Source organism: Bufo bufo, chromosome 7 (assembly GCF_905171765.1).
Source record: "Bufo bufo chromosome 7, aBufBuf1.1, whole genome shotgun sequence".
NCBI classification, from domain to species: Eukaryota; Metazoa; Chordata; class Amphibia; order Anura; family Bufonidae; genus Bufo; species Bufo bufo.
The window spans coordinates 179,420,450-179,437,215 of NC_053395.1; the positions used below are offsets into that span (position 1 = coordinate 179,420,450).

General features: G+C 45.6%; 1 protein-coding gene across 4 annotated transcripts in view; it reads right to left on the reverse strand.

Annotated features, from left to right (window-relative positions):
• The window catches only part of OSBPL6 (oxysterol binding protein like 6), a 284,303-nt gene that overhangs the window by 158,582 nt on the left and 108,955 nt on the right, over positions 1-16,766 (reverse strand). The gene's annotated exons all lie outside the window — the stretch shown is intronic.

Here is a 16,766-nt window from a genome sequence, read left to right on the forward strand (position 1 = left end):
TTCTCAAGCTGGCTACAAAGAGCCTGGCTTGAGAAAGGCTCTTTGTAGGAGCTGAAACGTTGCCTTACCACATGGGTGAATAAACTACCATTTGTCTTTTACTTGGAGTGCTGTCCGGTTTTCCTATCATATATACAGTCAGGTCCATAAATATTGGGACATCTACACAATTCTAACATTTTTGGCTCTATACACCACAACAATGGATTTGAAATGAAACAAACATTATGTGCTTTAACTGCAGACTGTCAGCTTTAATTTGAGGGTATTTACATCCAAATCAGGTGAACAGTGTTGGAATTACAACAGTTTGCATATGTGTCTCCCATTTGTTAAGGGACCAAAAGTAATGGGACAATTGGCTTCTCGGCAGTTCCATGGCCATGGTGTGTTATTCCCTCATTATCCCAATTACAATGAGCAGATAAAAGGTCCAGAGTTCATTTCAAGTGTGCTATTTGCATTTGGAATCTGTTGCTGTCAACTCTCAAGATGAGATCCAAAGAGCTGTCACTATCAGTGAATCATGCCATTATTAGGCTGAAAAAACAAAACAAACCCATCAGAGAGATAGCAAACACATTAGGCGTGGCCAAAACAACTGTTTGGAACATCCTTAAAAAGAAGGAACGCACCGGTGAGCTCAGCAACACCAAAAGACCCGGAAGACCACGGAAAACAACTGTGGTGGATGACCAACGAATTCTTTCCCTGGTGAAGAAAACACCCTTCACAACAGTTGGCCAGATCAAGAACACTCCAGGAGGTAGGTGTATGTGTGTCAAAGTCAACAATCAATAGAAGACTTCACCAGAGTGAATACAGAGGGTTCACCACAAGATGTAAACCATTGGTGAGCCTCAAAAACAGGAAGGCCAGATTAGAGTTTGCCAAACGACATCTAAAAAAGCCTTCACAGTTCTGGAACAACATCCTATGGACAGATGAGACCAAGATCAACTTGTACCAGAGTGATGGGAAGAGAAGAGTATGGAGAAGGAAAGGAACTGCTCATGATCCTAAGCATACCACCTCATCAGTGAAGCATGGTGGTGGTAGTGTCATGGCGTGGGCATGTATGGCTGCCAATGGAACTGGTTCTCTTGTATTTATTGATGATGTGACTGCTGATAAAAGCAGCAGGATGAATTCTGAAGTGTTTTGGGGAATATTATATGCTCATATTCAGCCAAATGCTTCAGAACTCATTGGACGGTCTTCACAGTGCAGATGGACAATGACCCAAAGCATACTGCAAAAGCAACCAAAGAGTTTTTTAAGGGAAAGAAGTGGAATGTTATGCAATGGCCAAGTCATTCACCTGACCTGAATCCGATTGAGCATGCATTTCACTTGCTAAAGACAAAACTGAAGGGAAAATGCCCCAAGAACAAGCAGGAACTATAGACAGTTGCAGTAGAGGCCTGGCAGAGCATCACCAGGGATGAAACCCAGCGTCTGGTGATGTCTATGCGTTCCAGACTTCAGGCTGTAATTGACTGCAAAGGATTTGCAACCAAGTATTAAAAAGTGAAAGTTTGATTTATGATTTTTATTCTGTCCCATTACTTTTGGTCCCCTAACAAGTGGGAGGCACATATACAAACTGTTGTAATTCCTACACCGTTCACCTGATTTGGATGTAAATACCCTCAAATTAAAGCTGACAGTCTGCAGTTAAAGCACATCTTGTTCGTTTCATTTCAAATCCATTGTGGTGGTGTATAGAGCCAAAAATGTTAGAATTGTGTCGATGTCCCAATATTTATGGACCTGACTGTATATATATAAATGCAATTGCGTTTCTGATGCGTTCTTGATGCGTTTTCTATTTATCCTTCCTTTTCAACATATTTCCTCCAATATAATTCACCCTCATGCCAACCTGAGCTACAGTATATACAGACTATTGGGTGATTACATGTGTGTTCAAAGGGAAATTATTTATTTATTATTTTTTATATAAAATGTTCTATAAAATATTTAATGTTCTATAAAATATTTTTTAAAATGTAGAGAACAATATTGAATCCCGACTTTTGCTTATCTTCAATATAAATGTATATTCTCTTTTCTAATCTAGGTCATAATCTGTGGGGTAGTCCATACACAAGAGCACCTAGGTCCAATTTGTGAGACGGGTGAGCCGCTATATATATATATATATATATATATATATATATATTTATATTTCACAATAGATGTCACTTGTACCATGCATATTAGTTAAATGACTGAAAGGAGAGGAGACACGAAAAGACAAATTGTCTAAAATCTGATTGACAGCTACTGGAAAAACACAAGGGAGGAAATGTATAATGGTATAATGAGAGTGTTACTTCAGATATGATTAGGGAATATGACTGCAAAGCTGATCTGGAAAATGTGTGCGTGATGGTGATAAATTTATGCCCCACTTCTTAAAGGGGTTCTTGGTATTTTTCTTACTAATGAGATCTATCCTTTGGATTAAATGTTCTTAAATTCTCTGTGTGGCCAGAAATAATTATAACTCTGTAAGTATTAATAAAATTGAGTATTATTTGAACTACAACTGACTATGGAGTTATAATTTGTTATTTTGAATTTGATCTATGTATCTTAATATTGGTTTTGCTAAAAGTGATACTGGATTGCTTACGCAGTGAGTATAGGAAAACAGTGTTGGTTTATCCTTTGGATAAGTCATCAGCATCTGATTGGTGGGGGTCCGACACCCGGGACCCCTGGTGATCAGCTGAATAAGAAGGCTGTGAAGCTCGCAGTAGTGCTACAGCCTTCTCGCAGCTTCCCGCAGGCCAGTGACGTCACATAGTCATGACATCACTGGCCTGCAAGCACCACTGCCTTCTCAAACAGCTGCTCGTTGGGGGTCTGATGACCTATGAAAGCATAGATCATCAGTAAGAAAAAGACGGAGAGCCCCTTTAAGTATATTTCTGAAGTTTTTTGGTCTTGTCTTGATGTAATGCTATCACAGCCATGTACAGTACCTTCTACCAACTTTGCATTATTTTAACCATTACACCTCTTCAACCTTCATCAGCCTTGCTCCAAACCCAACGCTCTTACCATAACTGCTTGCAGCAATAACTTACTTTTTGCAAATGGCCTCTGCACCAAGTATGGTTGTGCAGACTTAGGTCAGTGTCTGGGTACCATCTATTGAATAAGTGCCTAGGTAGCAAAGAGGCCACAGAACCCCATTGTATGATTGGTAGGGGTCCCAGCGAGTATGGCATGTATGGCACATTCAGTGGAATACCCAGGAATACAAGTTTTCCAGGGCTGTGACCCATGGCCTTTTCACCACTGACTATGACAGGGCTGGCCAACCTGCGGCTCTCCAGCTGTTGCAAAACTACAACTCCCAGCATGCCCAGACAGCCTACAACTATCAGCCTACAGCAGGGCATGGTGGGAATTGTAGTTTTACAACAGCTGGAGAGCCACAGGTTGGCCAGCCCTGGACTATGACATCAAGTATGCTATGACTAGCAGGCTTCACCTCTGGTCATTAGAAATGCAACCCTATGGTAAAGCCTTAACCTTCCCACAAGAACTAAGAGTAGCAGCGATCATATCTTTAGTAATGGCTTCATCATTCAGGAAGCTGAGCTTCTGAAGCAGCTAAAGGGCCCCTGCAGCTTCTTAGTACCAGTCCTTACATAAGATTTTATAAGTAACATATGCGTAAATGAAATGTGCACCTCATGGGCTGAGCCAGGAAGTAGGAGGACCTAAGATGGGGTCCCAATCCAATTGTATTTGTGTTCCCTTTCTGCCCATATCTCTGGAGGTAGACAAGGGACAAATTTCACATTTTCTTTATTTTTGTAATTATTAAGCCTGTACCTTATATATTAAGCCTTAGTTTTGCCCAACCGCCCTAAAGAGCTCTAAGCATTTCTGTAGAGCGTAAGTTGTAACTTGTCCATGTTACCCATTTACTGTAGAATTGGGTCTTATGACACATTCAATAAGTGTCACTACCAGAGCTTTGAGACGTTCTCACAGCTCTGTTTCTCCACCCCTGTGATGATGTCACTACCAGAGCTTGGAGGAGTTCTCACTGCTCTGTTTCTCCGCCCCTGGGATGAGGTCATTACTTTCTGTTTCCTTCCTTCCAGCTGTTCCTCCTATGTTTGATTTCCCTGCCTTTAAATTACCCCTCCTCCTTTTGTAGAGTGTGGATTATATTTCTCATTTGAGTTGTAGCTCTTGCTTGAGTATCTTCACTTGTATGCTATCTTTTCACTGGACCTTTGTTCTGCTGCAGCAAGTACTCCGGATATTGCCACCTGTCTTTGGATCCGTCTTCTCTGCTGCCGCAGCACCTTCAGCTAAGTGTGCAGACATTGTAGTGTATCTGTTTGTTTTCTGACCGGATCCGAGGCGACCACGGTTCCCTCCATATACTGAGCAGGGCACCGGTGGTCGTGCCCCTTCCACTATTGTAGGGGTTACAGTGGTCATCAGTCTTAGGTACGCGGGCATGCCTCGTTCCACCATTAGGATCCGGGTATGTGCTTAGCAGCATAGGGAAAGCTTTGAGGGTCTGACAGGGGTCACCCTTTATCCTCCCTAGTTTGGGTCCGGTCAGTGGCTCTATTTTCTGTGTATGCTCTAGTTGCTCACTTACAGCCGTGACAATAAGTGGTAGAAACACTGGCGTTCCTGGGCCTTTAAAACATTGTCTTGCAACTTTTGCTTTTCACCTTATATTACTTTGGAACATTCTGGCAAAAAATGTTCTTTTGTCTTTCTGCAAACTGTACCGTAAATCACAATAGGGAGAATTTTCCAGACAAGATATGTATAATAGCCACTTTGTCTTTGAATAAAAAAAATATATATTACAGAGAGATGGATGCCAAAGGAGAGAAATCTGGTTCATGCATATTACATGAATCCTAATTACACTAGGACAACACTGTACTGACATCTGTAGTCTAAGCGCTGGAATTCATCACCTAGAACAGAAGGCCTTTCGCTCTTAAATTAATTTGGACCTTCTTGTGCAACCAATTTATATTCTGGTCCTGTGTTAAATTTTGACAATTAAAATGTCCTTTTAATAACATGAGCTTTAACTTTTTTTTTAAGGCTACTTTCACACTCGCGTTTGGTGCGGATCCGTCATGGATCTCCACAAACGCATCCGTTCAGATAATACGACCGTCTGCATCCGTTCAGAACGGATCTGTTTGTATTATCTGTAACATAGCCAAGACGGATCCGTCCCCATTGACTTACATTGTGTGCCAGGACAGATCCGTTTGGCTCAGTTTCGTCAGACGGACACCAAAACACTGCAAGCTGCGTTTTGGTGTCCGCCTCCAAAGCGGAATGGAGATGGAACGGAGGCAAACTGATGCATTCTGTGTGGATCCTTTTCTATTCAGAATGCATTAGGGCAAAACTGATCCGTTTTGGACCGTGTGTGAGAGCCCTGAACGGATCTCACAAACAGAAAGCCAAAAACGCCAGTGTGAAAGTAGCCTAAGGCCTCTTTCACACTAGCGTATGCGTCCCGTTGCCGTATTGCGGACCGCATTTGCGCCAGTGTGAAATGGGTCCGCAAATCCGGAGATGCAGAATAGTGCGGAACATAACGGAACCCTACTGAAGCACTACGGAGTGCTTCCGTGGCGTTCCGTCCCGTACTTCCATTCCGCAAAAAGATATAACATGTCCTAACTTTTTGCGGAACGGCCGGATCGCGGACCCATTCAAGTGAATGGGTCCACTATCTGCTGCGGCTGCCCCACGGAGTGTGGTCGTGCATTGCATTTTGCGGGCCACAGCACGACCACGGGGCGCAAACGCCAGTTTGAAAGAGGCCTAAAGCTGTTAGAAACAAGTAGTTACTCATGTCTGGAGAGATGACAAGTCCTCTTTAAAGAGGACCTTTCACCGATTCTTACCCTATGAACTAAGTATACATACATGTGGAGCGGCGCCCGGGGATCTCTCTGCACTTACTATTATCCCCGGGCGCCGCTCCGTTCTCCTGCTATGCCCTCCGATATCTCCTTTCACTAAGTTATGGTAGGCGGAGTCTACCCTTGTTCTTCTGTAGCGCTGGCCAATCGCATTGCAGAGCTCACAGCCTGGGAGAAAATAACCTCCCAGGCTGTGAGCTCTGCGCTGCGATTGGCCAGCGCTAGGGCAGACTCCGCCTACCATAACTTAGGGACTGGTATCTCCGCCTACTATAACTTAGTGAGCGGAGATACCGGAGGACATAGCAGGAGAACGGAGCGGCTCCCGGGGATAATAGTAAGTGCAGGGAGATCCCCGGGCGCCGCTCTACATATCTGTATAGTTAGTTCATAGGGTAAGAATCGGTGAAAGGTCCTCTTTAAATAGGTTGCCCACTCCTTTACAAGTGATGGTCTATACTCTGTATAATCCATCCTGCACCCTCACTGATCTCAGCTCTTTTTTTTTTTTTTGCAGTAGCTGCAGAACAGTAACTTCAATAGGAGCAATGCTGTAATCAGCTCCATCTTCTGCATGATGCCAGAGCTACTGCAGAACCTCGGCAGATCAGATAGTGATGGTCTATTCCAAGGATAGGTCATGACTTGTAAAGGAGTGGACAACCCCTTTTAAGGGGTTATCCTATGAATAATGTAAAACATAAAAAATCTTATAGTACATGACAATCTCTTTCTAACAAAGCTAGAACCAGCCCTGTACCTCACATGGATCTTCCCATTTATTGCTCCACTGGCTCTTGCAGATTTATTTCAACCTGGCAGCTCAGGGGTCATGTCCGTTCTGCTGCATCTGGTGGCAGTTGAAGAACAGAACTGAGCATGTGCGTCCACCTCAATGAGGTGGACAGAGAAATTAGGAAACGGAAAAAAAGCAGGTGACGCTATACAGATAGATTTCAACGAATAGCTTAGTGGCTACCATACATTTTTTAATAACATGTCATTAGAAAAGTATTCAGATTCAGCTGCTGGTTTGAAAACTGTAGAATATTTTTCATGGGACAAGCTAAACAGTAAATGTTATTGTAATTAATTTGCCATATTTTTAGATTTGTGAGAAATACCACATACTGAGGGTAAAACAATGGCTCATAACCCAGTGCATTTGTTTAAAAAAACAAACTGAAGTCGCTATCATCTTGTAAAAAAAAAAAAAATAAGCAGAAATTTCTTTACTTGAACTTGCCAAATCAAATTTCACCCATACACATTTAATAAGATTACAAATAAACCAAAATAAGCACGTCTAGAAGAGCAGTCACATATCTGAAGATGCTAGACTCCCACACAGACTGTACACTTAAATGTCAAGATTCAGACGGAAGAATTACCAGTGTACCGCTCTCCCGTACCAAGATCTGATGTACTACACGGCTAATAAAGTGAATATTCATACTCCCAGCATGATAGATTTTCCACTGACTTCAGATGTAATGCACCATAACATTGTGTGCCCCTTACAAAACATTTTTGTTATTAAAGGCTATGTACACTTTTTGTGATTGCCTTTTACTCATTTTAGGCTTAAAATATTTTTAATTGGTCTTTATTTACCACTAAAATAATAAAAGCTCAAAAAGACTTATTTAAACCACATTTCTTATCAGTAACTTAAGAACTGAGCTATAATGAGTGTTTATAAGGTCAGAGATCAGAGATGAGGAGAAGTCAGCTGAGCTGCCTGATAGAACACAGTAAAAACACAGAGTATGCTTCTAGAGAATCTCAAGCTATACAGAGAAAGGGGCTCATAATTTTTAATAAATACAATTTTAGCTCAAAATAGGTACAATGCAATAATAAAAAAATGCCCTCAAAGGTGTCCGAAGCCTTTTCTAGATACTGAGTCCGAAGCCTTTTCTAGATACTGACATGCTTGTCTAGATCTGGTGGTTGCTCACATGTAAGTTTCATGTCAGAGAAGAAGCATACAATGCAAGAGCAGAGAAAAGTGCCCATAATATCACGGGGGAACCAGGAGTGCAGCCTGGTCCCTGGAGCCCTGAGCCAAAGAGGGTGTGCACCGAGGCTCCGCGGTGTCAGGAGGCACAGGCGGCAAAGCCCAGCATGCAGGCAAGCCAGCGTGAACTGCCTCTTCTCAAAGGCCGGCATCTGAAGTTTTCTTCTGTTCCTCTGGTATTGTATGTATTTTGGCTGTGGACTTCAGGATCTGGTATTGTGACTACGTTTCCTGGCTTTTGGAGACTTGGTCTTGTATTGCTCTCCTGGTTTTGACTTCTGGTGCGTATGGCCTTCCCATTTGCTTCTGGCGTTCTTGCCATTTAGTTGACCGACTAGCTTTTGACCCTAGTACCGTACGACTACTCTTTTTGTGTCTGTTTGTTCCCTGTTTGTGTATTGCTCCCTCACATACAGAATATAGGGACCGTCAACCAGTTGTGAGTGACTGTGCAAGTGGGCAGGGATAGTGGGTTTGGGACGTTTTAGGGCTACACTATCCCTGTGTGTGTGAGTTCTGTGTCATACCCTGACACATACGCCACTGTGTCACTGTTTCATACACCACCCTTTGAGATCAGCCCTTAGGCTGCGTAATAAATTTGGAGCATGGCTAGAGACACTTTGTCAAGTATTGGTTGGCTTCCTTTGCGACTAAATTTATAGCGGCACAATTCTGGCACAAAATGTTGTACTTTAGGTTACGTCACTCTCCTGTGAAGCTACCCCCTTTCCAATTAAGTCACATACTCTTGTAAAGTTAGTGTTTCTAAAGCTAGGGCTGCCAAATAGCTCCAAAAATGCTCCATATTTGCCAAATTTTGGCACAATTTATGTCCAGCAAATCTGGACCAGTGTATCAGTTTTACCCAGTTTTTAATGACTAAATGAGACACAAGCAAAATTGCACTTTGAACTGTATATTGTTGTCAACTGGACAATGTTCAACATGATTAGCAGGCGTCGATTATCTCAAAAGCTACTACAAACATCCAACAAACAGGTTGTCAGAAAGATTGGCCAACAATATATATGGGGAGCCTCTCTTTTATCTTCTGATAGCAGATGTTGTGAGAGAGAAGGGTCAGTCATGGATGGATTTCAACACTCCTTATCCTTTTATTCTCAGGGAGATAAGCTGATCCCCAGAGGTATCTGGCAGCAGCTTTCTCCTGTCTACTGTTCACACTAAATGCATGCTTGGTCGAGCCTAGCATGGATCTGTATTGGTGCATTGGGAGAAATCATGGTCTGGCAACTACTTTGTGTGTATCTCCAGCTTTAAAAGCTTACTCTTCTAATAATGAAGCTCCCTCTAGTGGTGGCTTTAGGCAGCCAGAATGTTATTCTTTTTACAAAGGGCCTGTCACCACTCATGACATGTTGTCACGGCGGACAGGATATAAGATACACAGATAACTAAACAAACAATATTTCTAGGCGAGAAGCTGGGGATAAGGTCACCTCCTAGCAAATCCCTAACAGCTCTCCCTTTTCTGCTTTGCCCACATTCAGACCCTGAAGATGGGAATAATGTGTCCTCGTGCCTGGGCTGAGAATACCCTAGAATCCCTGAGATGGTGAAAGGGGAAAAAGGGGCAGCCTGCTCCCTCAGAACCAGGAGGGGACAGACGCCACTCAAATAGCCTAGACAGCAAACCAAAGAAATCAGAAACCAACTTATCTTATCTGAGCAGGAAAAGCCAATCCTTCACTCCTTGCTTCCACAGCCTGACAGAAGCTATAACCCTCACAGAACACTGGGAGGGGAGTAATTTAAACCAACGACCCCACCCAGTGCACCTGAAGGGTGGCGGATCTAGCACGACTCCAAAACAAATGACTAGACACGTGCTGCTAATCTGGCAGACCTCCATACATAGTCTGAGCAGGGCATGACACATGTCTGTTTTACTAAATAATTGTATTCCACATGAAATTACCATTCTGGGGCATCTTTTCATATAACTATGCTGTACATAGTCTGACACTATGCTGTTACCAGTCTGACACTATTCAATCAGTGCTGCCAGTGCCAGACCCACCTCCAACTGGTAACACATGTTTTATTTAGGGTGGGTTCGCACTAGCGTTATGCCATTCCGTTATAGGTTCCGTTTATAACGGAATATAACAGAATGGCCAGACAGAATGCAAAACAGAAGCCTTTAAGAGGCATTCCGTTTTGCTCCATCCTAATAGAAGTCTATGGGGAAGACTCGACAGGACTTTGTTTCCGTCCTGCATAACGGAAACCAGACGGATCCGTTATGCTTGCTCATAGACTTCTATTAGGACGGAGCAAAACGGAATGCCTCTTAAAGGCTTCTGTTTTGCATTCCGTCTGGCCATTCCGTTATATATTCCATAATAAACGGAAGCTATAATGGAATTGCATAACGCTAATGCGAACCCACCCTTAAATGTATTTCTATGCAGGGAATTTGGTGCTATGTATCAGCAAAAGAAAGCACAAAGAGGGGGCAAAATAGTTCAGTTATTATAATGGAGCAGGGATCATAATACATATAGGATGCCTACATTGTCATACCATATGAGTGCATGCAAGTATACAACAGAATATAGCCAGGGTAATTCCTAAAGTTAAAGGGGTTATCTAAGTTTGAAAAACCCCCTCTAGGATGCCCAGCCCTGTGACCATACACATACTTACCTGGTCCCCGATGCCGATTTCTTCCAGGATACTTCACGGCTATGGCTGCATCTCCCCTGTCAGCAGAAATTAACATCTGGCGACAGGGGAGGTGCAGCCAATAACAGGATCGACGGTGACTTGCCTACTTGCGTCACATGTGTATGGTTTCACCAAGTTATCTATAGATCTTTATGGATATTCTTTAGATGTAAATATACTGTATATAGCCCTGTAATCTCAACTCAGAGAGCACACTGACACACACTGAAGGATAATACATTACACCGTTACAGTCATCTCTAGGCTGATGGTGATTATTAGACCTATTCTTAACTTCTGAAGAATACCTTCAAATAATGGATAGATTACAGTATAATAGCATAAAAAAGGAACAGAGGCCACAGTCAAGGCACTGGAGGGTTCGAGTCTAAAATCAGCCTCTGACAAATGGTTTTAACCAACAAATGGAAAAGCTCACTATTAGAGATGAGCGAATTCCAAAATTCGATTAGCCGAATTCCAAAATTCGTTTCGATCCGAATATATTCGCGGCGAATTACGTTAAAAAACTGCTATTTCCTGGCTGCAGAGAGCCTTTATAGTGGCGTAGAACACTGTGCCTTGCAGTAACACGCATAGGGAGTCTGCTGTGGTAGTGAAATAATACTGTGAGTCCGTATGACATGCAGATGACAGGCGTCGCTCTTAGAATCACTGCATACTTCACTTATTTGGGCAGTCACGGGGCCAAAACTGACCAAATAAACTCAAGTATGAACTCAGCCTTACAGGTCGATGTTGGCGCCAAGAAGAAGCGCACTCCTTTTTCACCGTCATCAGCTGATTCCACATAGATGTCTACAGAACCTGTTCTATTAAATGCTTATACAAGTAGAGCCCCCCTGACAGAGTGGAGACGTGTCAGCAGTAAGTTTGTGTTGACGTCACTGATTAATTTGCCCTTCCTCTGATCCGTCAGAACAATAACCCACAAAAAACGGATCCTGTCTGTGGAGCATACGCCTTCACTCGGTCAGCATTTGCTCAATAATCCATTAGTATTGCTAATGCCAAAAAAAACAGGAGTTGATCTAAAACAGAGATGACACGTGAATGGAATATTTGCATGTCTTCTGTGTTTTGTACCCACTCCTGCTTTTGGCTACAAAATCATAAGCCAATTCTGATGGGACCATACAGGCCTTACAGCTGCTACACAGACAGGATCCGTTGTGCGTCTAATTTTTCCTTACTTATAACAGATCAGAAGAAAGGTCAAATAAATGATGATGTCAGCCAGGCCCGAAAGCAAAAATAGTGGACCAGTCATGTAGTGGGGAGGGTGGGAACAGCATGAGAAGTCCAGAGTCAATCTATGACATAGTGGTGAGGTGGAAGCAGCATGAGGAGACCACACAGTGGCCCAATGACAGAGTCTGGAGTTGGCAGCATCAGGAGAAGGCCACCGAGTGGCACAATGACAGAGTCTGGAGTTGGCAGCAGTATGAGGGGGCCACCAAGTGGCACAATGACAGAGTGTGGAGGTGGCAGCAGTATGAGGAGGCCACCGAGTGGCACAATGACAGAGTCCGGAGGTGGCGGCAGCAGCAGCATCCAGAGAAGACCACCGAGTGGCACAATGACAGAGTCTGGAGGTGGCAGCATCAGGAGAAGGCCACCGAGTGGCACAATGACAGTCTGGAGGTGGCGGCAGCAGCATCAGGAGAAGGCCACCGAGTGGCACAATGAAAGAGTCTGGAGTTGGCAGCAGTATGAGGAGGCCACCAAGTGGCACAATGACAGAGTCTTGAGGTGGTAGCAGTATGAGGAGGCTACCGAGTGGCATAATGACAGAGTCTTGAGGTGGCAACAGTATGAGGAGGCCACCAAATGGAACAGTGACAGAGTCTGAAGTTGGCAGCATCAGGAGCAGGCCACCGAGTGGCACAATGACAGAGTATGGAGGTGGCAGCAGTAAGAGGAGGCCACAGAGTGGCACAATGACAGAGTGTGGAGATGGCAGCAGCAGCATCAGGATACCACAGAGTGGCAAGGTGACATAGTGTGGAGATGGCAACATCAGCAGCATCAGGATACCACAAAAATGGCAAGGTGACATAGTGTGGAGATGGCAGCAGCAGCATTAGGATACCACAGAGTGGCACGGTGACATAGTGTGGAGATGGCAGCAGCAGCATCAGGATACCACAGAGTGGCAAGGTGACATAGTGTGGAGATGGCTGCAGCAGCATGATGCCGCAGAGTGGCAAGGTGACATAGTGTGGAAATGGCAGCATCAGCAGCATCAGGATACCACAAAAATGGCAAGGTGACATAGTGTGGAGATGGCAGCAGCAGCAGGATAACACAGAGTGGCAAGGTGATATAGTGTGGAGATGGCAGCAGCAGCATGATACCGCAGAGTGGCAAGGTGACATAGTGTGGAGATGGCTGCAGCAGCATCAGGAGACCACAGAGTGTGAAGGTGACATAGTGTGGAGATGGCAGAAGCAGCATCGGGAGACCACAAGTGACCCGGTGACAGCGTGGGGCAGTGGGTGGCAGTACCACTACCTGCTGACGAAGGTGGGTGAAAGAAGGAGCACTTGGCATCAGATGTGTGGCATCAGGCGGGTGGCAGCATCAGAGTAGTAGCTGAGGCAGGTAGCCAGAAGAAACCAGTCTCTTTTTTCAAGGTTTGGGTGAGGTGGCATGGATGATCTAATCAGATGCATCGGGCATTGGTGGGTGGAAATCCTGGCTGATTCACGCCTGATTCATCTTGACAAAGGTCAGTCTCTTAACATTTTGGGTGGACAGGCGTGTTCTCCTTGGGGTAACTATGGCCCCCGCTGCACTAAACACCCGCTCTGATGCCACACTACTGGCCGGGCAGGACAGCTTTTCCAGGGCAAACTCTGCTAGTTGCGGCCACAAATCCAGTTTGGCTGCCCAGTAGATCTTCAATGTGGGTTGTCAGGGTGCTGTCCAAGTATGCCACCACCTGCTGGTTCAGACCCTGCTCCAGGTCTACCTGCTGCTGCTGGTGAGTAGTTTCTTCACTATGCAGGAGAAGAAAGCTACTCATCAGCGACTGTAGACTCAGGCTGCTGCTGATGGAGCTGGTAATGCTCCTGCCACCCCACTCCTCCCCTGCAGCCATGGCAGTGGAACGTGAGCGCAGAAGGCCCCCCCCCCCCCCCCCCGTTAGACCTGCAAGAGGATGGACGATGGTGCAGATAGGCAGCGGCCAACTGACTACATAGGATGTCTCTGTAGTAGCTCAGTTTGTCCTCCCTCTCAGTGGGTGTAAAAAAGGCCCCCATTCTAAAGCGATAGCGAGGGTCCAACAAGGTGGAGAGCCAGAAGTCATCTCTCTGCCGAATGGTGCCAATTCGGCTGTCACTACGCAAGCAAGTGAGCATGCATTGGGCCATTTGTGCAAGTGACTCAGAGGAACTCCCTACCTCCATCTCCATTGCATACTGCCACGGTGTGTCTGGGTCCTCTGTCTCGTCTTCCTCATCGCCCTGTAGCTCCTCTGGCTGCTCCTGCTCCTCCTCTCCTGTCACCTGAGTAGAAAAACCACCCACTTCGCTACACATTGCCTGTGCTCCAATGTCCTCCTCCCCCTCCTCTTCCTCTTCCAGTTCAGCCCCCACAGGGGTCATGTGGCCGTCAGATCTAGGCGCCACGTCTCCAGTCCCCTGACCAGCCATTGTTACCACCATCTGTTCCAGGACATGAAGCAGTGGAATGATGTCATTCATCCCGTAGTCCTGGCGACTGACAAATAACGTGGCGTCCTCAAAGGGCCTGAGCAAATGGCAGGTGTCACGCATGAACTGCCACTGGCTGACATCGAAGTTACACAGGGAAGTACTCCTATCCACTTGCATCATCAAGAAATTGTTGATGGCCTTTCTCTGTTCGTAAAGTCGGTTCAACATATGGAGGGTGGAATTCCAACGGGTGGAAACGTCGCATATCAGCCTTTGGGGGATGCCGTTCCGCCACTGCAGCTCAAGGAGGGTGTGCTTTGCGGTGTACGAGTGGTTGAAGTGCATGCAAAGTTTCCTGCCCAATTTTAGGTTGTCTTGCAGATGGGTGGGAGACTTCAGGAACCGCTTGACAACCAGATTGAACACGTGTGCCATGCAGGGCACATGGCTCAGTCCTCCTTGATGCAGTGCCGCCACCATGTTCTTCCCGTTGTCGGTCCCCATGGTTCCGATTTTCTGTTGTCTCGGAGTAAGCCAGGATTCGATTTCTTGATGAATCACACGGAGCAGTTCCTCCCCTGTGTGACTCAGTTCGCCCAGGCAAACGAGGTACAGAACAGCGTGACACTGCCGTGCCCTGCACATGTGGTATGCTGGAGGGACACTGTGACTTGTCCCTGCAGTGGAGGCTGAGGACATGGTGGAGGATGAGAAGGCAGAGGGGGAACATTGTCGCAGGACCAACGGCGTTGGATGCCTGCACGCATACTGCTGCTTCAGTGATCGATTGCTGACGGAATGACTGACGAGGAGTAGGAGTAGGAGAAGCAGGAGCATCTGGACCAGCAGAAGATGGGAATGACAGACCGCTCCCTTCGGCTGAGGTGGTGGAGCCTTGACTGGCTGAAATCGGGTGCGTGCCACTGGGTGATGCAGCGGTTGCCACAGTTCTCCCAGGCAACTTTATGGTGATGCTGCATATGCATTGGCACCCTGGCCACGCTTCACCTTCTGCCCACAAATTCTACATATGGCCATGTTAACCTCCTCCAGCGGCTTAACAAAAAACTGCCACACCGCCGTAGGTGATTTTTACACCCAACAGTCCGCCTCCGTGAACTGCTGCTGCGAAGCAGGTGGTCTACCCCGGGCATGTTTGGCTCCCAACCTCCCACTGCTGCCACCCTGCTGACTCCCGACCATGTTACCACCTTGCTGGCTCACCCGCTGCCTCACTGGCAAGCTACCACCCTCTTCTCCTGATGATGATGAATCCCCTTCTGCTCCCGGCTCCCAAGCGCGATCTGCTTCATCATCATTGAGTAGTTTCTGCACGTCACTGATGTCCTCCTCAACGGTCTCAGGGTCAGGAGTCTGTCCGCTCGCAACACCAGCTTCCATGCCACTCTCCTCATCACTACTTGCCCATCTAGCCGAGGATGTCTCCTCCAGATCTTGGCAGGGCAGTAGCTGCTGACCGCCCTCTAGTAGCTCTTCCTCGCTGAAAAGTGGAGCTGAGCCTACAGCATATAATACTTCTCGTGGTGAGGGAACAGAAAAGGACATAGGCAGGTTGAGGACAGGTGAGGGCACAGGGCCTTCTCCCGGGCCATGCCAACTAACGGTTGTGTCTGACGAACCCACCAACTGTTGGCTGGGGGTGTCGGATGTCACTAGGGATGAAGTGGATGACTGAGTTAACCAATTAAGAACCGCTGGGTTGCTGGTCAAGACACGACTGCTAGATGACACCAAGAGCTGCGACTCCTGCTGCCACCCCTCCTTACTCTGCTGCGACCTCTGCCTGCGCCAGAAACATTTATGCCTCTGCCACTCCTCTGTGCATGGCCTGGCACTTCTCTGATTGACATACTTTTAGCTGAACTAAATAAATTAAAAGCAAATTCAAACACCCCTAAAAGTGACAAATATATTTTTCTTTTTGTACTGAAATAGGCCATTAAACGCTTTCACCACAAATAACTGCAACAGTGAAGTGTGTATATATTTTTCTTTCGGCACTGAAACAGGCCACTAAACGCTTTTACCACAAATAACTAACTTTGAAGTGCGTCTTTTAGGCAGACTAGATGGGCCAAATGGTTATTATCTGCCAACACATTCTATGTTTCTATGTTTCTTTCTGTACTGAAATAGGCCACTAAATGCTTTCAACACATAAAACCCCAGAAGTGAGCTGAGAATATATTTTTCTTTTTGTACTGAAATAGGCCACTAAACGCTTTTGCCACAAATAACTGCAACAGTGAAGTGTGTATATATTTTTCTTTCGGTACTGAAATAGGCCACTAAACGCTTTTGCCATAAATAACTGCACCAGTGAAGTGCGTATATATTTTTCTTTTTGTACTGAAATAGGCCACTAAACGCTTTCCACACATATAACTCCAGAAGTGAACTGAG